Source organism: Narcine bancroftii, chromosome 8 (assembly GCF_036971445.1).
Source record: "Narcine bancroftii isolate sNarBan1 chromosome 8, sNarBan1.hap1, whole genome shotgun sequence".
NCBI classification, from domain to species: Eukaryota; Metazoa; Chordata; class Chondrichthyes; order Torpediniformes; family Narcinidae; genus Narcine; species Narcine bancroftii.
Window position 1 is genome coordinate 9,214,260 of NC_091476.1, and position 27,848 is coordinate 9,242,107.

The window sequence follows — 27,848 nt, forward strand, 5'->3', positions numbered from 1 at the left end:
TGGGGGGGGGGCTGCGTTGAACGGGGCACCGTGGGGTGCGGGGGCTGCGCTGAACGGGGCACCGTGGGGGGGGCTGCGCTGAACGGGGCACCGTGGGGGGGGCTGCGCTGAACGGGGCACCGCGGGGTGGGAGGGGGCTGCGCCGAACGGGGCACCGCGGGGTGGGGTGGGGGGGGCTGCGCTGAACGGGGCACCGCGGGGGGCTGCGCTGAACGGGGCACCGCGGGGGGGGGGGCTGCGCTGAACGGGGAAACGTGGGGGGGGGGCTGCGCTGAACGGGGAAACGTGGGGGGGGGGGCTGCGCTGAACGGGGCACCGCGGGGGGCTGCGCTGAACGGGGCACCGCGGGGGGGGGGGGGCTGCGTTGAACGGGGCACCGTGGGGTGCGGGGGGGGGGGCTGCGCTGAACGGGGCACCGCGGGGGGGGGGGGTGGGGCTGCGCTGAACGGGGCACCGTGGGGGGGGGCTGCGTTGAACGGGGCACCGTGGGGTGCGGGGGGGGGGCTGCGCTGAACGGGGCACCGTGGGGGGGGGCTGCGCTGAACGGGGCACCGCGGGGTGGGAGGGGGCTGCGCCGAACGGGGCACCGCGGGGTGGGGTGGCGGGGGCTGCGCTGAACGGGGCACCGCGGGGGGGGGGGGTGGGGGGGGGCTGTGTTGAACGGGGCACCGCGGGGTGAGGGGGGGTGGGGGGGCTGTGTTGAACGGGGCACCGCGGGGTGCGGGGGGGGGGGGGCTGCGCTGAACGGGGCACCGCGGGGGGTGGGGTGGGGGGGGGCTGCGCTGAACGGGGCACCGTGGGGTGCGGGGGGGGGGGGCTGCGCTGAACGGGGCACCGCGGGGGGGGGGGTGGGGGGGGCTGCGTTGAACGGGGCACCGCGGGGTGAGGGGGGGTGGGGGGGGCTGTGTTGAACGGGGCACCGCGGGGTGAGGGGGGGTGGGGGGGGCTGTGTTGAACGGGGCACCGCGGGGTGCGGGGGGGGGGCTGCGCTGAACGGGGCACCGCGGGGGGGGGGTGGGGGCTGCGCTGAACGGGGCACCGCGGGGGGGGGGTGGGGGGGGCTGCGTTGAACGGGGCACCGCGGGGTGATGGGGGGTGGGGGGGGGCTGTGTTGAACGGGGCACCGCGGGGTGCGGGGGGGGGGCTGCGCTGAACGGGGCACCGCGGGGGGGGGGTGGGGGCTGCGCTGAACGGGGCACCGCGGGGGGGGGGTGGGGGGGGGGCTGTGTTGAACGGGGCACCGCGGGGTGAGGGGGGGTGGGGGGGGCTGTGTTGAACGGGGCACCGCGGGGGGGGGGTGGGGGGGGCTGCGCTGAACGGGGCACCGCGGGGGGGGGGTGGGGGGGGGCTGTGTTGAACGGGGCACCGCGGGGTGAGGGGGGGTGGGGGGGGCTGTGTTGAACGGGGCACCGCGGGGTGAGGGGGGGGGGGCTGCGGTGGATAATTTTGATAGGGCTGACACACATTTGGAGGTTTTACTTCCGCTCTCTCCGCCATCCAGCAGGAACAATAAGAGAAAGGAGCCTGTTAAAGAGCGAGCGAGAGGTCGGCGGGGATGAAGAGGTAGCCGGCAGATCGGCGCAAGGACTCCCGAGGTATGTCGCCCGCGTTGAGGGCTGGAGACGGGCAGGGTCTGCCTCGGGGGGTGCACTCGCTGGTCCCGCAGCGCACGGAGTCCAGCGCTGGGCTGCCCGGCGCACCGGCTCTGCCCTCCTCTCGGTCCCGGGAGGAGTCCTCCCCCCGCCCCGTATCGATCCACCTCCCCCAGTCACGTTCATGGTAAGGGTCACGGCAGCGGGATATTTAGTGTCAACCCCCCGCCCTCCTCCCCGCCACGTTTGAACCGAGCCTTGCCCAGGCTGACTGGCAAAAGAGAAGCAGTAACGGTTTGCAGCGGAGCGGGGGTCTCTCTTCACTGAGCCTGTCGGTGGAGTTGCCTGGATTGCACCTGCTGTGGGGTCGTGGAGAATGAAAGGTCAGCTCTGAGCCCGCATTCTGCAGTGATGCTTGGTCATTACATGATATTTTAAGGAAGTATGAAGGGCAGATTGAGCATGTGAGTGTTTGCTGCATCAAGCTACAGTTCTCCACCTCTTCTTCCCCCTTTGTCGGGCTGTGGGTCCAGATCCCTGTAAACAATTGTTCTGAATAAGGATGCTGGTTCTAAATGACCTGATGTTGCATTTCATCTGATTTTGGTATGTTAAAGTCGTGCTGTGAATTGCACTCGTTTTGCAAAATCACAAAATTACCCAAAACAAAAAAAAAACAGTTTTAGGACTGATTACACTCAGTAACTCCAGGTTCAACTGATTGTAGTGTCCATTAATTTGCCTTTCATCCAACTAAGAAGTGTCAGTTCTTGAAGACACATTCTGGTGATGGCCATTAATCAGTAACTTCCACTGTGGCTGTTATGGAGGAGAGTGTGAGAGAGAGAGAGGGATGTAGAAGATTTTCACCGAAGTAGACAAGGAAGGAAGCCCTCTGCACCAAGGGGCCAGGAGAGCGGCTGAGGCCGCATCATTCTGGAGCTGGTTTCAAAGGTCAAGTGTGAGAATCTCGGCTCATTTGAGTAAATCAGAATTCACATCTTTGCGCAAACTGGCCCCCACCAAGAGCTGTTATTGTGAACCATTTCAGTAAATTGGTTAAGAATGAATGTTTTGAGGTGTTCAGGTCAATGCCAGGGTTGTGAAGTTTGTGCTTGAGAGGATCACAGTGTCTGAATTCAGAATGGCGATTTATCAGTGAAGGGTTTGAGCCCATTTTTGTCTGTGTTGTTGACAGCCTACTTTGGGAAATTGTTTGGTGTTCTAGAATTTTCTCTGAAGGGTGCCTTATCTGCCTGCTCTTCAGCTTTGCACATTATTGTCCCTCAGGCTCTGGTTCTATCAAGGTTTGATCAAGAGGGAAGCCTTCTGATTACATGCAATCACCTGAACGTTGAAGAGCTGGAAATCTTCCTTGGATGTATTATCCATTTTTAATCATTACTAAGATCTTTACGGATACATGACTGTGATAGGAAAATAATTCCTGGCTCAAGAATGTGGCCTAGAGCCTTCCTTCTGCTTTTCATGTATACACTGATAGTTTTGGAAATTTTGAGTCCATTAACATAATGCTCATCACAAGTTTCAAGAGGAACATTTAGTCTCTGGAAGAAGGCATCTTGCTTTCTTTTTAAAATATTTTTTATTGAGTTTAACAGACAAGCATGAATACAGAATTGACAGTTACATCATAATTCATTTTGCACACACAAAAAAAAGCCAATGGGGGAGGGGAAAAGAAGATACAAATTAATGGATAATCGCTAATAATCTATCAAAAACATTTAATTGAAATGATCTATGTGACCTTTTTATTGAAATTACTTGAATAAAATTCAGGGGGGAAAAAAAGCTAAAATTAAAACTAAATATAATCTAACCTCTCCCTCTCAAAGGTTACCTTTAAATTAGTTTTAAAAATATTGATAATGTGGAGTCACTGGTGACCTCCAGCAAACAGGCAGTGAACCACCGGAACATACATTAATTGTTCATTCTTCTAATTAGAAAAAAATTCGAAGAATGGGCCCACAATTTCATAAATTGAAGCTTTCTAGCTTTAATATCTAATTTTCTCTGAACTTAATAGGACATTACATCATTTAACCACTGTGTAAGGGATGAATCCTCTTCCTATTTCAGTAAGATTGCTTGACTGGCTATCAATGTGGTAAAAGCTAAAACGTTTTTGCAGAGTCACCGATAGAAGTTTATCTGAGGCATGAGGAAAAACTAAACCAAGCAATTAAGGTTTGAAATTAATCTTAAGAATCATTGGAAAAGTTTGGAAAATGTCTTTCAGAATCTCTCTAAATTTGGGCATTCCAAAACATATGGATCAGAGAAGCTTCAAAAATTTTACATTTCTCACATAGTCGATCAATAAAAGTGAGATCATTTAAGTTTGGGCATATGAGTTCTGTGCACCACCTTAAATTGCAATAAGTTGTGCCTTGCACAAAATGAGGAATCAATCAAGCTGAGAGTAGAATATCAATCTGAAAATATTAAGTTCAGATCTTGTTCCCAATCACTCTTGATCCCAGCCATGGGAACTGAATTTAAATCCAATAAATTATTATAAATTCATTGTGTTAATCCATAAAACCATAAATTTAAAAAAAAATCAGGAATAGTAGTACTGGAAATTCGCAGAAAATCCAAAACCTTGGACTGAACAAAATGTCTAATTTGTAAATATTTTAAAAAAAAGTCTATTGGAAAAAGAAGCAAAATCATCTCGAATAAAAAAATCATTAAAACTTTGTATACCTACTCTTTGCCATTCCTTGAAAACTGCATCCAAAGAAGATGGTTGTAAGAAATGGTTATCTGTAATTGGACCAATAATTGAACCAATAATTGAACCAGCCAGTGAAAAACCATTGTATTTTGCTGATGGACTGGTATTTGCTTCTTGGACTTATTTTGCATGTGACAAATTGTTACCATACAAATATCATCAGGAATAAATTGATAACACCTGTGTCACTACTCAGACAAACATTCAGTGAATCTCAGTTGATTAAGCATCTATTGATTGTGAATTAACCTGATCAGCTTTAATATTGTTTGGTCAGTTCTGCTAAATATGCAGATGCTGCCAGACTTGTTGAATCTCTTCAGCTTTTTAAGTTTTTGTTTCAACATCTGTATTTTCTATTTTGGTTTTTGTTTAATATAAAAGGCTGTGTTAGTCAGTGAATGAAAAATCACACTATCATTGCAGAGGACATGGCCAGTAAATTGCAGGTGCAACAGAACTAACACATCAGTGAACAGCCAAGGAAGCCAAGAGATGCAAGCTTGGTTACACCTGTCCTAGTTGAATGGCAATCTGATGAGGCTGTGGATGCTTGTTTTGAAGACCTATGACTTAAAATCAACTCTTCGCTGAAGCAGGAAACAATGGCAAACATTGCAGATTGTTTAGATTCCTGTGTACACTGAACAGCTTGAAGGTGGGCAGAGAGTAAATTAAATGTTTAATTATGAAGTGGATTTAATTTGTAACCCTACCAAATTCAACAAGATTGTATGGATGTTGTGACCTTTTGATGACGATTCTGTTGGTAAATCAGAGAAAGGCACTATACCTGTTTATGGCAGTAATGTGCACAGAATATAACCTGAAATTGAGACCAATACTGGGATGAATCAAGACCGCAAGGGTCTGTTCTAATTCCCAAAAGACAGCACGTCATCAGCAAATACCCGTAGACACTTCAAAATGTGCCTGACTGAATTAAACAAAAAATGCATGATATTCACTTAAAAATATGATGCAATGATTTCAGTTTTGTGGCATTGATATCCAAAACCATTGCATGCTAGAATGTTGTCTTGCAGCTCTTGTAAAAAAGAAAATCATGATTTTTTGAGTATTTCAAAGTCCATTTTCTTGTAATTCTTGGTGAAATAACAGTTCTTTAACTGCAATGCTGTCAGAGAGAATCCAGATCATAATTAAAAGCGATAAATGTGCCTTGATGGTAACAATGATGGCAGAACCTGATTCATTTTTAATGTGCTGCCTTCATATCCTTTACCATGTAGGCCAAAAGTTGAATAAACAAGAAATATTTGATAATAGATTTCTCCTGATCGGTGGTATATAATGGTGTAGCAGGTTAACTGAAGATATCAAAACTTCATGGACATTGATTTTGTTTTGAGTGAATATTAAGGCATCAATGGTAGCTGTCATGTATTGTGGTAACTTCCAAACAGGAAACAGTTAGATGATGTAAATCTCCTGCCTGTTATCCTCTCCCTGTGCCTCATTCCTCTCCGTTGAATCATGTGCAAGTTTTGAGTTTTTCTGGCTAGGTGGGAAGATTAAAAGTCTTCAAAAGCATGTTGTTTTGGAAACTTGATTTTGTTGCTATATCTAATGGATTATTATTTGCATTACTTTGATACTAAATTTTAAAACCTTTGTCTGGATAAATATTTGGCTGGAAGTTTTTAATTTTTAGGAAAGCTTTTGTGGTTGTTACTGGAAAGAAAATAAGGACAATCACAGGAGAAAGGGAGTGATTTATTTATCTTATGATTGAATGTGCAATACGTTTGGTTTCTTATTGTTTGTTGTAATTTTTGTGTGGATGTCCTCATGTAAATATTTAGATTCTGACACTATTATGCATTGAATTGTACTTTGGTGTGGTTTTTATAATCACCACAGGACTGTGCTTTATTCAAAGATGCAGTCACCCTTTCAGGAGGTTGCATTTAATGTGTTGAAACTATCATAAATGAGAACTGAAAATTCCAGCACGAAGAACTGTGCATTTTAACTGCACATTGAGTAAGCAGTTTCTAAGCCCTTGGGCTTTTGCAACTCCATCAAATATGTCCCTCTGTATTATTTTTCATGAATCAGTTCTTGCATCAAAGCTAATGGAGAAAAGAAAATAATGAACTTTACATGATGCAGACCAAAAAAAAATTCCTTTTCTTCAACCACAAGTTGTTGGAAATAGTTTTGCACAAATGGTTGCTGACAGGAAGTTTCTTCCAACAGAGAGGATTTTTGAAATCTGATTTATGTTCCCGGCATCAGTGAATCCCAGACATGGAAACTTTACTCTTGCACTGAGACAATTTTTGGAATTTGATTACAGCTGTCTTGGATTGAATAATATCACCAATTAGTTCATTTTCTGTGGCTTAATAATTAATGCAACTGAAGCTCTTGAATAATGCAGGTTTATTTGGTGGACTGGATCCATCTTCCTTCCTTCTGTCACGCAAACCCATATCCGAGGGACATGCGTTGTTTGAATGATACTCAATTGGGGAGGTTAGACATTCTTTTTGAAGCTATTTTTCAATGCATTTCCCCCCCAGACCAACCTTTAGTTATCCCTGAAGAAAATTTGTTAATTTACACATGCAAGTCATTATGAATCTTCAACTATTAGCTTGATTTTAATGTCACCTACCAATTTCATACCATCCCATTATTGTGGAATTGAACAGAATAAAAGGGACTATTGAGGCTAATGATGTGAAACTTCCAACAAATTGTAATTGACTTTCATAAATGAAATCTAGCTTCATATTAATTGTGTTAATACTGTCCCAATGTTTCAGTCACTGAAAATGGAAAGAAAAATCTACATAATAGTACTTCACTATTATTCAACTCTGGTTGCTTCCTTTATCATCTCTTTCTTTCCATGGAAGTTTCCATTTGTAACCTTTCTTCAACTGTTTGCCTTTTATGAGATTATAGTACTTTGCTTGATTATGTAAATGGACAAGGGAATGAGCAACAATTTGTATATCCAGTGAAGCTATGTTTGTAAAAGATGCATGATGTACCATGTTAAAGGCTGAATTCATCGTGTTATAAATAAGCAAGAGACAGTGGAGGAATTTGAGCAAAAGAAGGTTTTTGTTGTGAAATTTTTTAAAAAAAGCAAAACGTTCACGTTACTACAGAGTAAAAGTTCATCTGGAAAATGGACAGAGGGTGATTTGTATTTTTATATATCCTAAAGAAGCCCATTGACTACTTTTATAGAACTTCAATCTTGTTGCTTTTCTTGACTGTGTGGATACTTGTAATCAGAATTTTTTTAACCAGCCTGTCCAAATTTCTATTACTTCTGATTCCTGAAGAGATTAGAATCTTTGTATTGTAATTAATATCCTTCATAAGTTGAGTCAATTACCTTGTATTTTCTTGGGTCTTTTATGGTTATTTTCTCTGGAGGAAAGAAGTTCAGTACTGAAAATGGTTTTGCTCCAATGTTAAAATCATGAGCCTTCAGTATTACTGAGAATCAAGAACTCCCCCTTGCTCCAAGTTTCTGATTTCTCTGGAATTATTTCAGATTGCTGCTGCTCTTGTAAGGGGATGAAGTCCAAACTTCAGGCCACTGCTGTATCTGCTGGGAACATGTGACTTTAATCAATTGCTTGTGGTGAGGTTTTAAAAATATTGCAAAATATCAATTTGACAGGAAGCTGATTAATCTGAAGTTCCCTAGAAGTACAGTTTTTCTTTGGGAAAGAAACATTCATAAATCTGGCATTTTGGCTATTACATTTGATCTCATTTTTCAGCAGGAGGTTGACGGAGTGACACAGTAGAATTAATGCTTCAAAGCTCCAGTGACCCATGTTGAATCCGGATTTCCGTGCAGTCTGTGTGGAATTTGCACATTCTCCCTGTAACCACCTCAGGACGCCCCAAAATGTGCAGATTGAAAGGTTAATTAGCTACTATAAATGGCCCCTAATGTGTAGGTGAGTGTTAGAATCTGGCGGGAATTCATGGAAAAATGGGGGGAAATGGATTGCAAAGAAAATTTGTGAGGAACTGGATTAACCTGAGAGGTGGTACAGACTCAAAGGGCTGAATGGAATTTATGTCATAGAGAACTTTTTTTGTTTATGTAATTCTTGGTAACCAGTAATCTAACAAACAGCAACAGAAAATCCTCGGGACTGTGGTGGGGTAGGATGTGGTGGGTAACAGAAAACCTCTTCAATCAGACTTTTGATAAAAATGAAAATGGTACGTTTTAATTAATTAAAAATTTCTGCTAACTACTTCTTCCTCTCTCTTTTCACCTTGTAAAGTCTTTCTGTTCATACCTTCACTGGATGAGAGAGTGTCAAATCTTGCTATGAAAGTTGGTAATTGGCTTTACAATTAGACAGAAATAGACTGAGGGACGAACGTGTGAATGTCCTCTGCCATTTTTATGTCGCTCAATGTCAAATGTGTCTCTATAGAAATACCAGATCCTCTGCTCATGCTGTTCTAGTATAAGTGTGTGGGAAGTGTAAGTAGCTTGTCTTTGGCCTTTTATTTTACTGTCTTATTTGCATATGGTTGCAACGTCTGGCCTCTTAAGGTGAGGTAGAGAAACACATGTATGGAATTTAGTCCTGTTATTTTGAACTGTAAAATTCAGTGTCACCATTTGACTTTATTATTGATATTGTACATTTGGCAAGATGATAATATACTCGTTTCTTGCATCCAATTAATATGAAGGATGAGGGAGGGATAAGGGTGTTTTTATATATAAAAAAATACATACACATGCATACACCACGTGTAATTTTTAAAAAGTTTTACTGAAATGTGTATACGTGGATGTGATTTTAAAACACTTAAATAAAATATTAAAAAATCCCAATTAACACATGTTATTTTCTTAGAATTCAGAATATTTTGCACCATTCAAATCAAGTGCTTTTCAACCTGTAATATGCATGTTAGAAATAGTAATGTTTCATTGCTATTATCTTTTCGATGTACCATGATGCTTAATAATGTGTAACTCTGAGAAGATTTGGTAAGGTTAATAACTCTTGAGTTTAACACCCAGTGAAGTATGACAAGAAAAATTCTATTTTTTTTGATAAGTTTAATGACGATTAAATGCTAAATTATCTGGTTTAAAAAAAAATTAAATACAAACATTGATGTGGAATTTTCTTTGAATATTTTATGAGAATTTCAAACAACATGCAGACAAAACGAAGAATAATCGAAAGTAAAATGTTAATATCCATAATATGAACAAAATAATACAGCTATCGATCTGGTAGGTGGAGCCGAGCCTGTCATCGGATCAGCCATGGCCGAGCAGGGCTTGACGGGCTGGGTGCTCCTATTTCTTATGTTGTTAAAGTTTGAAAATTCTTATATTCAGTAACCCACAGCTGATCCTAAGCACACTTCTTGAAACACGAGACTGTTGCTCGTTACTGTTTAGAATTTTGACAACTTATTCGCTAAGAATCTTTTACACCTTCAAACCAAAATATTGTAAATGTGGGCTCCATACTTTCAAGAAAAAATGATATTTATTATGTAAATTATAAACTATTTTCTTAAGTGAAATACATGAATGTAATTCAGCGTGCCACTTCGCCATCCCTAAATTCATGTCTGATTTCCAAGTCATAGCTATGCATTTCCTAGAAACAGCTAAAGCCAATCATTAAAAATTCAATTTGATACATTGTTAATAATTTAATACTAACCATTTTCATATTACCCAACAAATAGAGCATTGGATCTTGGGAGAGTGTAACTTTTAATATTTTCTCCAAAAATGTTTGAATCTGTAACCAAAAAGGCTTTACCCTAGAACATTCCCAAGTAGAATGAAAAAAGGAACTAACCTCCTGATTACATCTAAAACATAAATCCGACAATGTTAAATTGAACTTATTTAATTTTTGAGGAGCTAAATATAATTGATGTAAAAAAAAATTATGTTGAACCAACCTATATCTAACATCAATAAATTTTGTCACATTTTCTTTACATAATTGTTTCCAGTCATTTTTATCTATTTGTCTATTTAAATCAACCTCCCAACTTGATCTTGATTTATAAATTCCTAACTTGGGAGCAAATTTTTGAAGTAATTGTACATCTCTGAAATAAACTTATTTATGCCCCCTTTATCAATATTTCTAATTCATTCTGCCCAGGTAATATTAAATCATGACTTGGCATCAACCAAGAAAGCCCTAACTTGATAATACAAAAGAGTATTATTTTGGATAGTAAATTTCTCTTCCATTTGTTGCTAAGTATTTATTAACTTCAAAACAATCCTCTACTTTCTTAATTCCCATTTGATTCCAAAAATTGATTATTCATAAAAAAGGGAGGTCTATTTTGATACAAAGGTATTTTATGAGATACCAAATCTTTTTGACCTCTCTCATAGTTTACTTTTTTCCAAAATTTCATAAAATGTCTCAAAATATATCTTATTCTTAACAATTTTGAATTCCATTTATAAATAAAGTCCTACATAGAATCTCTTATTTTACTTGATTCTGTTTTGACCCAATCATACCCCCCTATTAAAACATTTAAGTTGAGCTGCTCTATAATAATTCTTAAAATGGGGAAGTTGCAAACCTCCGAATTCAAATCTCCAAGTCAATATTTCCCATACAAACTCCAGCCATTTTCCCTTGCCACAAAACTTCCTAATACTTGAATTTAAACCCTTAAAATCTTTTGAGGGATCGAACAAGGAATTGACAAATAAATACTGAACCCTTGGAAAAATATTCATTTTAATACAATTAACTCGACCCACTAAAGTTGTAGGTAAATAATATTCCATCTATTTAAATCATTCTTAATTTTATTAAGTAAAGGTAAATAATTCAAATTGTATAAATTATTTAAATTGTTATCCACTTTAAACCCTAAATATTTAATTCCATAATTTGACTACTTAAATCTAGTAAATATAATCTCCTTTAGCCAATGGCATAATTTCACTTTTGTCCCAATTAACTTTATAATCTGATATTTCACCTTATTTTTCTAATCTTGTATATAATTCATGTAAAGAATTTATAGGATCTGTAATATAAATCAGGACATCATCAGTAAATAAATTAATGTTAAATTCCTCTTGATTGACTTTTATACCCTTAATATTAGAATCTTGACTTTTTAAATCTGCTAAAGGTTCAATTGCTAAAACTAACACAGTATGAGACAAAGGACATCCTTGTCTATTTAATGGAAAAGCAGAAGAAATTTGTCCATTAGCTGAAGGATTTTTGTATAAACTTTAAACCCAATTAATAAACAAAGATCCAATGCCAAATTTTCCTAACACCTTAAGTAACTTCATTCTAATCTGTCAAAGGCTTTCTCAGCATCCAAAGTTACTGCAACTGCTAAATCACCCTTCTTTTGAGACATGTAATAAACTAATAAATCTTGCATCATTATCAGCAGAATGATGTTCTTTAACAAAACCAGTTTGATCCATATGAATTAAATTTGGCAAATATTTAGCCATTCTATTTGCCAAAGCTTTAACTATAATTTTATAATCTGCATTTAATAAAGATATTGGTCTATATGATTTAGTTCTCAACAAATCTTTATCTTTCTGTGGTACAACAGTTATAATTGCATTTTGAAAATGACTCCAGTTGAGAATGAGTTTCCATTGCTTGTTTCAATACTTCTAAAAGGAGGTATCAATAAATCTTTAAATTTCTTATAAAATTCAGGTGGGAAACCATCCTCCCTAGTGGCTTACCACTTTGCAAGGAAGTAAGAGCTTCAATAATCTCTCAACAAAAATGCAGGATCTAAACCTTTCCATTCTTGCAAATCCAATACAGGTAAATTAATCTTAGATAAATGTTAATCAATTTAAACTTTATTTGTACCAAACTGAGATCTATATAAATTAAAATAATAAATCTTTAAAAGAATCATCTATTTCGTGGGGTTTATAAGTAATCTTCTTAGAATTCTTTCTAATAGTATTAATTATCCTAGAAGTTTGTTTTGTCTTCAATTGCCAAGCCAAAATGTTACGTGCTCTTTCTCCCAATTCATAACACTTTTCAGTTCCTCAATTAAAAAAAAATTCTTTAAGTTTGGAATGAATTATAATAAAATTTATTTTTATTACATTTTCTTTTTTTTCTATGAAGAACTTTTCTGTAAATCTTTTTTCCAAACTGTTTTTCTCCCATCTAATTCTTTAACATAATCCTTCTTAATTTTTGCTGAATAACTTATTATCTGTCCTCTTAAATAAGCTTTCAAAGCATCCCATAAAATAAATTTATTATCTGCAGAATTAGAATTAATATCTAAAAATTATTGAATTTGTTTCCTTATAAACTCAAAAATCTGCTCAATGATGTAGAATTAAATCTCCATCTATAAGATGATTTTTTTCCCCCCTCCAGAAATTATACACGACATCAAAAGTGGTGACTGATGAAATGGAATCCTAGCTTTATATTCTGCTTGCATAGCTCTTACTTGTAATTGTGCCGACATTAAAAACTTATCTATTCTCGAATAAGAGTTATGCCTATAAGAGTAAAAAGGATAATCCGTTTCCTTTGGATTTCACCAAACATCTATCAAATTTAAATCCTTCATCAAAAGCAAGATCCTGCTCGTAGTTTTTGTCCTAGTTAGCGATTTCTGTGATTTATCCAAAATTGGATCAAGACAGCAATTAAAATCTTTTCATGTGCTTCAGCAAGATGCATAAAAGAATCATGAATAAATCTCTCCTCATCAACATTGGGTACATATGCATTGGGTGTCCACATTTCTGAGTAAATTTGACAATTTACCAAAACGCATCTCCCAACAAGATCTATAACCACAGATGGAATCTTAATGGGTAATTTCCTATTAATTAAAATAGCAACACCTCATAAGAATTAAACGAAGAAGCCATCCCAATCTCTTTTTAATTTTTGATGTTCTTTTTCTGTTAAACGTGTTTCTTGTGAAAAAGCAATATCAACTTTCAATTTTTAATATATGCCAAAACCTTTTTCCTCTTAATTTTTGTTATTAAGCCCATTAATATTAAAAGTTATAAATGTTAAATTATGTTTATCTTTCATTAAGTTGAAAATTGGAGAACTCTCACCACCCATCCCGCTGGACCCCCACTCCATAAAACCTACAATTAAATTTGACATCCCCAAACCAAAATTAAAAAAAAAGATAGATGGATGTTTAAACCACCCCCCTAAAAAAAAAGTACTGATAAGATCGGTACTAATTCCCTCTACTGTACAAGGTGGCACGGGCTATGGAAGGAGAAAGCAAAAAGTCTGCTCCTTCCCTGGACAGAATATAGATTAGTTTGATCAAACAGTTCATTTCAAAGTATGATAAGTTTCTTCAAGATCTTTATTCACTTGGATCATCATCAATCTCCACCATCTCTTGCTGTTCTGTCATCTGTTGTTTAATTTTCTCTCTCTCAAATCGACCTGTAAAATTTTGCCAAGAACTCTGGCTCTGAGCATCCATACACCGATGTTGTTTAAGATTTCAGAAAGAATTTGCAAACTCTAAAGCTTCGTCTTCATCTGTAAAGAAACGTGATTGGTTTTCTCCAGAAAACACTTTAAGTATGGCTGGGTATTTCAGAGAATTTATATCTCTTTTCCCAAAGAATTGCTTCCTTCCTTTTCAAAAATGACTTGCTTAAACATATTATTTGCCACCACCAATTGACCTTGATGCTAATCTCCATATCATTTGTGTTGAATCTAATTGAACAGTATTAAATTAGTGGATTTAGAAAAACTTGCATGTTTTGGTTTTGTTGTTACAAACTATGGCTTATTTCTGCCCTGCTTTCCTGTACATTTAGTGCAACTGAGAAATGAGGAATGCACTCTGGGTCTGGCCTTTTCAGTACGCCTCTCAGTTCACTTGCATGGCTCTGTTTAATATAACCTAGAGAAGAGACACACAAGAGAATCTATTTACTCTTGTGTACTTACAAACTGATTAACCTGTTAGAATTGGTGGACCAAGCTACCAAATGAACAAACTCTGAATAAAGGTAATGTGTAGACTGCAGAGTTTGCAATAGCAGTGTCCTCTGGAGCAGATTGATAAACCTACATACTCTCCTACTCCTTTGAACTCTTTAAGCGGAACTGCACTGTGTGCCAGTTCTGCAAATCCAGATGGAAGCACTGTATGATTTGTAACAAATAACGATGTATTTGTTCCTGTAGCACTTTTGTTTAAATGAGTCATACATATGTTGCACAGAATTTTGTGGTTCAGATATTTTGCCTCAAGGCAGCCTAAGAGAATGGGACTGACGGAAAGACAAGTAAAATGCAACCTCACCCTGGCCACACTCTTCTCCATCCATTTGGGTAAAAGATGCAAATATTTGAAAACTGGAACCTCCAGATTCAAGCAGTTAATGCCATTCTGATATCAGACTCCAGAATAGACGTCCCATGAATACAAGATGATCCCTTGCACTGTTTAAAGGAAGATTAGTGGGAGGGGGGTGGGGGGGAAATGGAGTTGATTGATTGGTGGATGATGTTGGTACCCATGATTAATATGTGACACCATGGAAGGGAACATAGTTTATTATATTCCAGAGGGTGCTGAGGGCTTCTGAAGGGCCATGGGTGCTGAAGGATTCACCATCATGTCGGAGGCTTGGATCTGGGCTTGGGTTGCCGAGGGTTTGAACTGAATGGGAGTCTTGTGGGGTTGCAGGTGCACTGGAGGTGAATCCACGAACACTTGATGACTCGGGGCGGGGTGGGGGGAGGGGCTATCTGCTTTGCTTCTCTTTCTCTGACTACAAGGGATGCCAGGCAATGCTCATGGTGAATCTTTGCCTTCTGGCAGACTGAAGATGATTCTGTGAAATATGACATTTGTTTTATTACATGGCAATCTATGATATCTGATAGTTGAGAGAATTTAAACAGGATCCTTTGTATTTGAAGCAATAATGAATTATGTCAGAAAGTCGAGCTCCATCTGTGGAGAGACCAATAAAATTAATGTTTCAAGTCGATGACCCTTTTTGTCAGAATATATCTCACATTGGTTTCAGTCCCTTTCACTGTTGGTTCTGTTCATTTGGTGTATTTTCTGATACTTGTAGAATGAAGTTTAAATATTCAGTTCTGATTAATCTATCTTCTCAACTTCTATGTAGTACTATCAAGACCCCTGACGATTTTACCGTCTGGTTTGTTGGCACAGTGCTGGTGTTTATAAGGTCAAGGTAATTGTAGAACTACTTTGGAAGGATTTTTGCATTGTGCAATTTCCTTCAAAGGCGCACATCAAAATATTTAAGGGTGTGTGGAACATGAAAATAAATTGGTATTTTCAGAAATAGAACAAAAATAGATTTTGCAAATCAAGGATTCAAAGCATCAGTCTGCTTCCATTTCTGTTGACCTTGCAAGAAGGCTGGGTAATTATCTATGTGAGGTTATCAATGTAGCCGAAGTATACTGCACACTGGAGTATATTGCTGGTGCATTGTTGAAGATCACTGGGGTCTTCTTCTATTGATGGCATTTACTGGGATTGTTGCTTAAATAGAGGTCATATAAATATTGAGGATCCTTTCCATCAGCACACAATCTTTGACTCAGTACCATAAAAGGAGAGAAAGGAGTCTCAAAATCAGGTTGGGAACCAGCTTTTTCCTGCAGACTGTGATCTATTAAAAATGGTTTATTTGTATGTGCTTTGTATTGTGTGTGTGTGCACCATGTTGTACAGCCAGATGATAATGAACTTGGTGTGAATTAGTTTTCTGTGTCATGAAGCAGAATTTCTTGTCAGCTTCATTTTCAGTGTCGGCTGATTTATGGGTCAAAAATCTCTCCCCCAGTGATTGGTGGAGGTATTTAGATACCCAAAACTCCACAAGGTTTCCAAAATGTATCGGGGAACTAGCACAGGAAGAGGAGAGAGAGGGGCAGATTAGTTGTGTTCCTGTTGCAGTAAACAAAAACAAACTGATGGGATACTGGGTCAGGCAGCATCCAAGGTCAGTCAGTGTTTTAAATTGGGACCTTTTATTGAACCTTGACAAAGAATCCTGACCTGTATCAATGACCAACCATTTCTATCCATGGATGTTGCCTAAGCTCCCGAATCCTTCCAAGATTCTCTTTGTTCATCATTTCAGTATATGCAATTTCTGGACTTCATTATATTGGCAAGCTTGAAGTGCCAGATGGAGTATTCGTACTCTAGTTATAAAAGAAATGTTAGCATCATATTTCATGGTAGAATTTTTCAATGATTGGAGACTTCAGCAGATTGGGTGTATTTCACAATGGAGATTATGTGTAGATCAACTGAACATGCTGGATGGTGTCAATGAGCCACTGTGGCTCCTTGCTTGAGGCTACTTGTGCTTTTGCTTGGGATAAAGGTCCTAATTAAGTTTGTTGCAGGGGGAAAACAAATGCTCTGTTTATGGAGTCGTACAACATTTAAACAGGCCTTCAGCCCACTTGGTCCTTTCCATTCATGGTACCAATCTATTCTACCGTAATCCTGTTCTTGGTCTTGGACCCTAGCTAACATTCCCTGATCTCCCTATAACAGACTTGAAGAAGATCAAAACCTATCCCATCCTAAAGATGACACAGGTATATCACTTTAAACATCATAATGCTTCAACTTCAGATGTTATGTTTGGGAAATGTATGATGATGAAGAAGTGTAACATAGAACAGGAACAAATCCAGCTTTAATTAGTGAGTTGCTTTTTAAAAAAAAAATCTGTCTGTGATCCTGATTCTTTTCAAATAACGAGTCATATGTTCTGGAGTGGGTTAGAATTGAGCTGGCATTCTATGTGCTAAGTCCATGGTTGTCTGGGATGAGCCGTTCACACCAAACTGCAAAATATTTGACATCCCAGTCAAAATGGAAGAAGTGTGGCATTGAACTCTGTCACTACCTAGATTTTTTGGGGGTGGGGTAGGGAGCAGAAGTAAAAACAATTATTTCCAGAAACAAAACATTACAATGTCACGATTTCTTTAAAGAAAAGAAAATAGAAGGCTCATTCCGGTATTTAAGCTATGTCACTAGAGGTCTGAGGATTAACCTCGGCACACGAGGATACACTGCAATGGATTATTTGGTCCAAGGTCTTCTCTTCATCCTCTTTAATCCATAATCGTTTGACCAAATCCAAGTTGTGAATCAAGAATGCTCATTTGATTAGGATGCAGGATACACCCTGAGGTTACATATGGGATATTCAGGAGCATGATCAGGTGATCTGGGTGGTCTCGGTTTGAGTGGGCCTCGATCAGATGGTGGGTGGGGGGGGGGTTGGTGGTGGAGTGTAGGCCAAATGAGATAGTAGGATGGTAGTGAGGGGAAAGTCCAAAACCTAAAAGTATAGATGGATCAAAATGCTGTACTCCATTGCTTCAAATCTGGTCAGGCAGGTTCCCTTTATTTGTTACTGAAATGGGTTTTGCATTTGTTGTGAAAACTTGTTTCCATATGAGTGCACACAAATGCAAATGAACTTTGCTGAAGTGGAGTTCAATCATCTAGCACATGGGGTTAGGTTCTAATGTGTATCCTTGTGTGTCTGGTGCTCTCCTTATGCTGGATTTAGAATTGTAAATCTTCAGTGTTTGCAGAAACTAGCTGATAACATTTTAGCCAAAAATGCATAGTTTAGTTAAATGGTATGGGATGAGAGCAAGAGAGATTTATCTGGCCTGTATAGAGTTAGATGACGAGCTCTCCACTGGCCACCGTGACAGAGGTGCACCAAAGAAGAGGTACAAGGACTGCCTAAAGAAATCTCTTGGTGCCTGCCACATTGACCACCGCCAGTGGGCTGATATCGCCTCAAACCGTGCATCTTGGCGCCTTACAGTTTGGCGGGCAGCAACCTCCTTTGAAGAAGACCGCAGAGCCCACCTCACTGACAAAAGACAAAGGAGGAAAAACCCAACACCCAACCCCAACCCACCAATTTTCCCCTGCAACCGCTGCAACAGTGCCTGCCTGTCCCGCATCGGACTTGTCAGCCACAAACGAGCCTGCAGCTGACGTGGACATTACCCCTCCATAAATCTTCGTCCGCGAAGCCAAGCCAAAGAAAGAAGATAGAGTAACTTCAGAAAATTTCATATGCTGTTTTCAAATAAATGATCAAATGATCTTTGAATTTTGAACCGTGCAATGATGAAAACTGGGGGTGGAATTAGCCAAAACTGTGACCATGAACAATCTTGACTTCATCTTGTGTCTAAATGTTCATTGGGGTGTTTGTTGCAAGCAATATGTTAGCAGATTTAATGTTTGAATTAATTAGTTTTGGGTAGAGTAGCTGGTGAGTGATTTTCTTTTTCTTTACCCTGGTTTCTTTTATCCTTAATACAATTAAAATAGTTAGTTAGCTGTTTAATGTGTTTAAAAGTATATGTTGGATTCAAAATTTGGCTCCATACTGGAGAGCAAAATGTAACAACTGACAGAAATCTCACTAACAGAGTTGTATGTAGCAGGCTTTGCAAAGATTGACGCTGGGTTTTTCCTTCCAATGCAGATAAACAACTTGTACTTCATTGTAAGGGGTAATATCAAAGTTGGTAATGAAGAAAGTTCAAAGTAACAGGAAGTCATTGATGGACTGGTTAGCTGGGTACAGAATTGGCCAATGGAATTCAAATTGAGGAAGTGCAAACAATGCATTTGGGAGGTGGGGATTCTGATATCCCAAGAACTGTAAAGAATCCGAGGCACCTTGGGAGTGCATGCTTACAAATCCTTCTGGTTAGATTGGTTGCTTCAGAAAGCATACCGGAGACTTGACTTTAGTGGCTGAGGCACAAAGACAGAAACAAGAGGGGGTGGGGTGGTGGGAGGGCTGGGGTGGAGTGGATTCGCTAAAACTGTACCATACGTTAATCAGATTAAGTTGAATCAGTGTGTGGAGTTTTGGTCATTGCACTGCAGGAAGAATAATTTCACTGGGAAGGGTTTAGAGATGGATGAAGAATTTGCATTAATGAGAAAAGAGTGTCATACAGTGTAATTGGAGTTTTGTTGCTTGGAACAGAGAAGATTGAGGAGAGATTTAATTAAACCTGTAAAACTATTAGTAGTGCAGAGAGGGGAAACAAAAAAGGACGAGTGCCTTAGCAGAAGTGTCAGTTATTGGCATGGATTTAAGGTTTTGGAGGGCACTTGTGAAAAGAAAGAATCATTCCAGCGAGAGGTAGAGATCTGGAATTCAGACCATGACAGGATAATGGAGATAAAATTGGCTGGCATGCCATGTTTGTTTAAGCACATGATGTCTATTAATCGAGAGCCAGGAGGTGGTAGTAAGCTACCACCCAGATTTGGCTGGAATGGACATAAGGAGTCGAATATGCTGTAAGTTATCTGTGTCGGAATTAGTATAGTGATTTTTTAAAAAAAAACTTATTTTCAATGTAATGTAGGTTTCAATGGCGTGAAGCAAAGCTGCGTTCTTGCACCAACCCTCTTTTCAATCTTCTTCAGCATGATGCTGAACCAAGCCATGAAAGACCTCAACAATGAAGACGCTGTTTACATCCGGTACCACACGGATGGCAGTCTCTTCAATCTGAGGCGCCTGCAAACTCACACCAAGACACAAGAGCAACTTGTCCGTGAACTACTCTTTGCAGACGATGCCGCTTTAGTTGCCCATTCAGAGCCAGCTCTTCAGCGCTTGACGTCCTGTTTTGCGGAAACTGCCAAAATGTTTGGCCTGGAAGTCAGCCTGAAGAAAACTGAGGTCCTCCATCAGCCAGCTCCCCACCATGACTACCAGCCCCCCCACATCTCCATCAGGCACTCAAAACGGTCAACCAGCTGCACCATTTCATCGGATGGAAGGATCGACAACGAGATAGACAACAGGCTCGCCAAGGCAAATAGCGCCTTTGGAAGACTACACAAAAGAGTCTGGAAAAACAACCAACTGAAACGTCACAAAGATTAGCGTATACAGAGCCGTTGTCATACCCACACTCCTGTTCGGCTCCAAATCATGGGTCCTCTACCGGCATCACCTACAGCTCCTAGAACGCTTCCGCCAGCGTTGTCTCCGCTCCATCCTCAACATTCATTGAAGCGACTTCATCCCTAACATCGAAATACTCGAGATGGCAGAGGCCGACAGCATCGAATCCATGCTGCTGAAGATCCAACTGCGCTGGGTAGGTCACGTCTCCAGAATGGAGGACCATCGCCTTCCCAAGATCGTGTTATATGGCGAGCTCTCCACTGGCCACCATTACAGAGGTGCACCAAAGAAGAGGTACAAGGACTGCCTAAAGAAATCTCTTGGTGCCTGCCACATTGACCTCTGCCAGTGGGCTGATATCGCCTCAAACCGTGCATCTTGGCGCCTCACAGTTCGGCGGGCAGCAACCTCCTTTGAAGAAGACCGCAGAGCCCACCTCACTGACAAAAGACAAAGGAGGAAAAGCCCAACACCAACCATCCAATTTTCCCCTGCAACCGTGTCTGCCTGTTCCGCATCGGACTTGTCAGCCACAAATGAGCCTGCAGCTGACGAGGACATTTACCCCTCCATAAATCTTCGTCTGCGAAGCCAAGCCAGAGAGGTTTCAATACCATTTTTATTGCTATATAAAATTTGTTAATTTTATTGTCATGTACCAAAAAACACTTATTTGATAAAACCAATAAAAAATTGGAAAAGAAAGGAATGTGTGTGTGAACTCAAGCTCCTCATGAGCTGCGTTCTCATTACGTATTCCTTTCACATTTCATCCGTTAAATTACATTCCTTTCTTCAGGGTATGGAGTATCTACGCTGATATCCCTCATAGTGTCTAGTGAGGAAACATTGAAAGAGTGAACCAGGTGGGAGAAAGGCTAGAGCAGCTGTCACTGTACTTCAGAACTTTATATATCGTGTTCCTTCAGCTGTTCTATCAAATTTCAATGCTGAAAAGTTATGCAAATATGATTTATTTTTTTAATCCTGAGATCAGACAAAGCTGTTGCACTAAATAAGACATTTAAACATTGAGTATTTATATCTATTATTGGGGAAAGGTTTTTGTCGACATTGTTGTGCAATCTTTCTAAAGATTGCTGACTTGCTGTGGTTTGTTCCTCTGCTTTCCCAATGCTTAAAGTTGCTGGTCTGAGACAGCCCAAGAGCGACATTTTTGAGTGAAATGTTGTCCACTGTCAGAGTTGGGTAGGATAGGATGGTCGATGTCCTGTTGACGAGTTGCTGCACCAGGAAGCTTTTCGCTGGAGTACAGGGCCCACACAAATGTCCGCATCTTCCATTCCATCATCTTGATGCATTCAGCTTATCCTTGTAAACAAACACTAGACGGCCATTCCTGGTGTCTTATTGCCCTACAGTTAGATTAAGTGAAGATTTAAAACTGGGACTTGTATGAAACAGCAAAGCCTTTTGCTGACGTTGAGTGATTTGCGATGTCCACGTGTTCCTGCCTTTATTTCACCATCTCGTGTGGTTTCAGTTAATTATACCTTGTAGCTAACAGAAGGTTAGTGAGGAACATTTCTATTCACAGTGAAAGGAATCTTGCTAGATTTAAAAAAAAAAGTCAATTTCTTTCTCTCTTGCCAGCATAAATAGAGGATGAAAGAGGCACTTTACCAGAAAAATACTGCATATAATCAAATACTAATGTGGAGATAAATGGACATGCATTGATATGATCCGGGATTAGAAGTTCATTTGCAAAACTCTCATGGGAAAGGACCTGCAATGTATACAATTCTGCATGGATCTTTTCCCTCCCTCCCTCCCTCCCTCCCCTCTCCCCTCTCCCCCCTCCCCCCTCTCCCCACAGTAACAGTCGAAAGCATTTGTTGCCTTTGTTGTCAAATCTATTCCCCAGCTCCACAAACCCCTCTCCTCCCATTGATTATTTCTAGGTTGTAATGTGGCCTTCTCTTTATTTTTCCCCCAAGTTGAGGTTATGGAAGCAGGTGAAAGTGTGGCTGTTGGCAACGTGTATCCATCAAGTGTTTATTGAGATGTTAATGTCGGACCTTTCCAGGCACCATCTGCCAATGGTTCAAATCTCAATTGCTCACGATGGATCCATTGTATTGTGTTGAGTTAGGCACGCATTAACTGAGCAAGGTCTGTTGTGTGTGATGCTCTACTTTAATTGCCTGCATATAATTGGTGACTGTGGATCATTAAAATCCAATACCAGAAGACGAAGGATCGTGCCATTTGCAATTGAGTTGGAAAATAAAAATAATTTTCTTTTATTTATAAAGCTAAGTCATAAGGAGGTGTGACAATTTGACATCAAGATGAAAACTTTCCTCATTCCGATTGCTTTACAATATGTTGTTACTTTGAAGAAATGGGAGTCAAGAAAATGAGTACAATAAATAATGTTTTAAAAAGTGAAGCGTTTGTTAATGTGTGTGCAATGAGTGAATCTTTGCTCATCAGCATGCTGCAGTCTTAATGGGAGCTACTTTTCATTCTAAGCAAAGCAGGTTTGCTCAATAATTGTTTTTAAAAGAGAAAATCTACACCTGATTTTCACAGGAAGCAGGATCTAACAATATGGTACCAAAGAATGTATTCCAGCAAAGTCTTCTGTTTTCCACAATTTCTAGTGATGATTTGAAAGATATACTGGAGTTGCTACATTCTGTAATAAAATCTGGATTGGCTGCTACTGTAAAGGGGGTGAATTGCAGAAAGCTATTCCCAAAGCATAGTGGAAATGCTAGATTATCACGGAATTAAAATCACTTTTCTTGATCCAATATCTGCCAACAAGTTTCACTCTCATTGAAATAGATAAAGGTAATCGGCATATGACAGATTGCACAAGTAAGCCCATGACCAAAGGAAATTGTTGATGGGAAGTTTCCCAAGATGCCATTGATCATTAAAATCTGAAACCAGAAGATGAAGGATTGTGCCGTTTTGGGGGTGGGGGGGGGGGGTGGTGGGGTGTTTGTCTTGGGTTTCTGTCATGAATTTTCAACACAGAATTTTTTAGATGTGCGATGAACATTTAATTTCAAGCTGAATCCTAAAGCTACTTGGAATACAAGTAGAAAGTACAAGTAATATCAGCAGGTCGAGTTGAATCCATGAAGATGGATACATACTGTAGTTAATATCTCAGTATATTCTTAATGACCTGCCTGGTTAAAATGACAATATAATTCACATGCCCAACTGGAGTACGGAGAATGAGCGGTGATTTGGGAGAGGTATTCAAATTTATGGCTGTATTATGAATTCTCAACTTTTTCCCATATTCCACCAAATGTGTTAAGTGTCATCACCCTGTCCACCTGAGTCACCATTTTCATGGAATTCGTCTCTCTCCAGGGTCCTGATGTTTACTGTGCAAGTCTTTCCCTGGTTTCATTGATCAAACTGCTACCCATCACACTTGTCAGAGTTAAATTCCATTTGCCACTCCTTCACTCACCATTCCAACTGATCTAGATCCCATTATAAACTTTGCTATCCTTCCTCGCCATCTACTACACCAGCAATTGTTTCACAAATGTACTAATCATGTTAACGGCATTACCATCTAAATCATCAATCTAGAAATATCAAATAACATACAAATAAGAGTGGAACTAAGACTTACTCCTGTGGAACACCACTGGTCACAGGCCTCCAATCAGGAAAGCAACCCTCCACTACTTCCATCTTGCTCCTTCTACCATCTTATTTCACTGAGTCAGTTTTGGATCCAATTTGCCAAGTGATCTAACCTTCCAGATGAACTGCCTTGTGGATCAAAGTCCTCACTAAAGTCCACACATGCAGCGTCCACTGCCCTGTCTTCATCAAGAACAACTCTTATCATATTGCCCATGGACAAAACCTTGCTGATTAATCCCTTCCTATCCAAATGCTGTCCTGTCCCTCAGAATCCTCACCAACAACTTTCTTACTACTGACATCAGGCTCACTGGCCTGCTGTTCACCAGCCTGGCTTTTGGTGCCTTTTTAATAAATACTGGCATAACATTAGTCTTCTGGCCCTTCACCCAAGGACAAAGATGATTTAAATATCTCCAAATACCTCCGCAATTTCTTCCCCAGCTTCCCACAAGGTCAGTGGATGCATATGATCAGTCCTGGGGATTTGTCAACTTTAATACACTCCAAGGTTGCTAATATATTTGCCTCCCTCGTCCCTTTATTATCTGGGTCCTCGCAACTTGTTTCCTTCACTTCTTTGGCTTAAATTATCTTCACATTAAAGACTGATGAGAAATATTAATTTTAAAATCTCCTCCATCTGCTGCTGCTTGATCTTATAAATGGGACCATTTCTCAGGGAAAGAAAGTAATTTCATTCATGTTGATCCTTATTTCAAAGCTTGATTTATTTTTCTCATTTCTATTCCCCAAATACCAAGGAGTGAGTGGGCTGAATGGCATAGTTAGTGTGAAAGAATGGATGTAATTTTTGGAACTAAATTCTGAATTATTTTAATGTATTCATAAGCTCTTTTGTGCGTCATTGAAGAGCCTTAGTGTTGATGAGAGAAAATTCCATTTATTTTCTTCAATAGGTTGTCCCTGAAATTGTGGTCTGATTATACATTTAACTCCAGGCAACAGTCTGTGCTCTAGAAAATTGCTAAGCAGCAAACTGTCGAAAGTCGATTGATCCTTCCCGTTTTAGTTGGATTGCTTTGGCTGCACCTTTATTGATTCAACCGAAGAAATAGCCCGGTGATTGTTTGGAAAAGCATGGGGCTGTGCTGAAGAACATGTTGTTGGTTATTGCAGTGTTTCCAGCTTGTAACTAATGTTCATGATCACACTTAATGATCATTCTCTGATCAGTGTTGATAATGGATAAGGAAACTCTGGCCATTTGGAATATTCATCTTTGAACTTTAGCCAGGTATCTTGTCTATTCGCGTGGCTAATTAGATGCAGTCTTTGGCATTGTAGAAACCTGCATTTCTCTGTTTATCTTTTAAGTAATAGACTTAGAAAAGAGAAGATTTACTGTATAATGTGACTAGATCAGTGGTTCTCAACCTTTTTCTTTCCACTCACATATCATTTTAAGCAAACCCTGTGCTATTGGAGCTCTGTGATTAGTAAGGGATTGCTTACGGTGGGATGTGAGTGGGAACGGAAGGTTGAGAATCACTACTGTAAATCCAATTGTTACTGAAATATTTTGCTTGAGAAAAATTGTCAGTGGCCCATTTCCTTTGGAGTTAGGAAAGTGTGCACATAACGAGTCAATCAGGTACAATTAAAACAGTGGTTTTAAAACTTGCTACTCGCATACCACCTTAAGCAATCCCTTACTAATCACAGGGCACCTATGCCATAGGAAATACTTAAAGTGGTCTGTGAGTGGAAAGAAAAAAGGTTGAGAACCACTGGACTAGAGCTTCACAGTTTGAGTTCATCGGTGAGTGCTGCCGAACAGAATAGTGGAACAAAATTCAAAATGCTGGAGAACTATCTTATTACATTATAAATTCTGGTTTTTATATTGATTTTACCCAAAAATTAAATATATTACAGGTGATCTTGATCCAAACCAATGCAATATTCAGGTTTGTTGCTTTCTGTTTAAAGTGTACATCATTTGAAAAGTTTTGACAGGGAGAGAGCAAAGAAGCTCATTGACATCTACGCCATAAAAATACGTTTTTACTCCAGAGCAATGATCTCCTCATTAAAGACAAAATGCAACAAATTGAAGTGTGTAGACCGGCTGAAACGTACCAAAATATACTAGAAATACACAGCAGGTCAGGCAGCACCTAGTTAATGTTGGAGGCCAAAGGCTCTTCATCAGAACAGGTAAGTCCATTTTAAATTGCAGAGAGGTGGGAAATAGCATTTTTTTTCCAGCATAGTTGAGAAACATAAGTGTTTTTATAACAAGCTATTAGTCATCTCTGCTAATGTCCCTAAGGACAGCTACATCAAATATTTTCCTCGAGGTACTTCTCTGAAATGTCTTGAGATTTGTTTTGTATGTTCATGATGCTATTTAAATAAACATTGATTATTCTTGCATGGGTGAGAGATTGAAACGATAATGAAATATTAATATGTTCATTCTACCTCTCCCCATTCATCTACGGAATTATTAAATCAACAGAGATATTTGTGATTTCTTTTCAAGACCAATCCCATTCCTGTTGGTCTTGGAATGATTTATGCTATTGGATATCTCCTAGTTGTTTTGATTGTTTTTTTTTCCCCTGCTTCACATAAGGACACTTTCAGTGAAATATTCCCAAGTATACTTTACTTAAAAAGACTAGCAGTTGTATAGAAACTGATAGACTTTTATTAACAACAGAATGGATGTCCGTCCATGCTGGGCGACTGTCCTGGACTGAGATGGGGGGGCTTGGCACAGTTGCCTTTATTCAGGGGTCTGTGAGAGGAGCCTCGGGCAGAGTGAGCAAGAGATGTGTCCAGATTAACTATATCAAGTACTAACACAGCCAAAACCTGTGTACAGTGGATACCACGCATACATACAACTAAAATGATTTGGGAGAGAATGATAATGACATCCAAAAAACAGCATACTGGAAACAGATTAAAAATGGGGACAGGATGCATTTTTGTCCTGTAATCCACTCAGGAGAGTGAGTCATTGACCAATTTAGGACAAATTAAAATGAGCGGGGGTTCTTTAGGAAAAATTCCCTATTTTGTGTCAGAATTTGGAACAAAATGTATTTCTGTTTTTAATCATTGCATGCATTTTCATATACTGCTGAGATTACTTGGCTGGAACCAAAGTTAACTGTCTCTGCTGAGTTCATTGATTCTGTTAGATGAACCTTAAAAGTCAATTACAGTATTTCCACCTCTGGAATCTGTGGACTGTCTCATGAGCCTGCTGCACTCTGGACTGAAACCATCCCCATTACTCTGCAAAGCCTTTTCTATCTAATTTTTCTTCCACCAGGCATTGTCCACTCTTGCTACAAATTGGGCACCAACTTTTTATTCATTTTGTTTTACTTACAATGTCCAGGCCACCGGAAGATTTATTTGCCCTTATTTTGCTGTTGCTAGTACATTGTAACCCAAGCTAAGCAAGAAATTCTGCGAATCCTGAGGTAGAGTGCAATACATAAACTAGCTGGAGAAACTCAGTACATCACACAGCATCTATGGGAAGTAGAGGGTAATCCATGTTCTGGGCCTAAGCCCTTTGTCAGATGGAACTTTCTTACCTGTCAAAGGGCCCAGGCCCAAAACTTTGGTTACCCATTCTGATGGATGCTGCGGAGTTTCTCCAGCACTTTGTGCATTGCAGCTTGCAACTAACCTTGTGGTTTTTTTTTAAATATAAAATTGTTTATTATGAGCACATTGATTTAAGTATTTAATCCAAAGGCCTGCATTCTTTGTGGAATTCAGACACCCTTCAGTTGATGAAAGATCGTTGGTACTTGTGTTCACC

At 40.0% G+C, this 27,848-nt stretch overlaps 1 protein-coding gene across 6 annotated transcripts in view; it reads left to right on the forward strand.

Annotated features, from left to right (window-relative positions):
- Positions 1 to 1,440: 1,440 nt before the first annotated feature.
- Positions 1,441 to 27,848, forward strand: part of LOC138740343 (serine/threonine-protein kinase PAK 3) — a 201,864-nt gene continuing 175,456 nt past the window's right edge. For all 6 annotated transcript variants that reach the window (XM_069892854.1, XM_069892851.1, XM_069892861.1 and 3 more), the window contains exon 1: positions 1,441 to 1,595. The gene's annotated coding sequence lies outside the window, so the exon portion shown is untranslated. The remainder of the gene's footprint in view (positions 1,596 to 27,848) is intronic.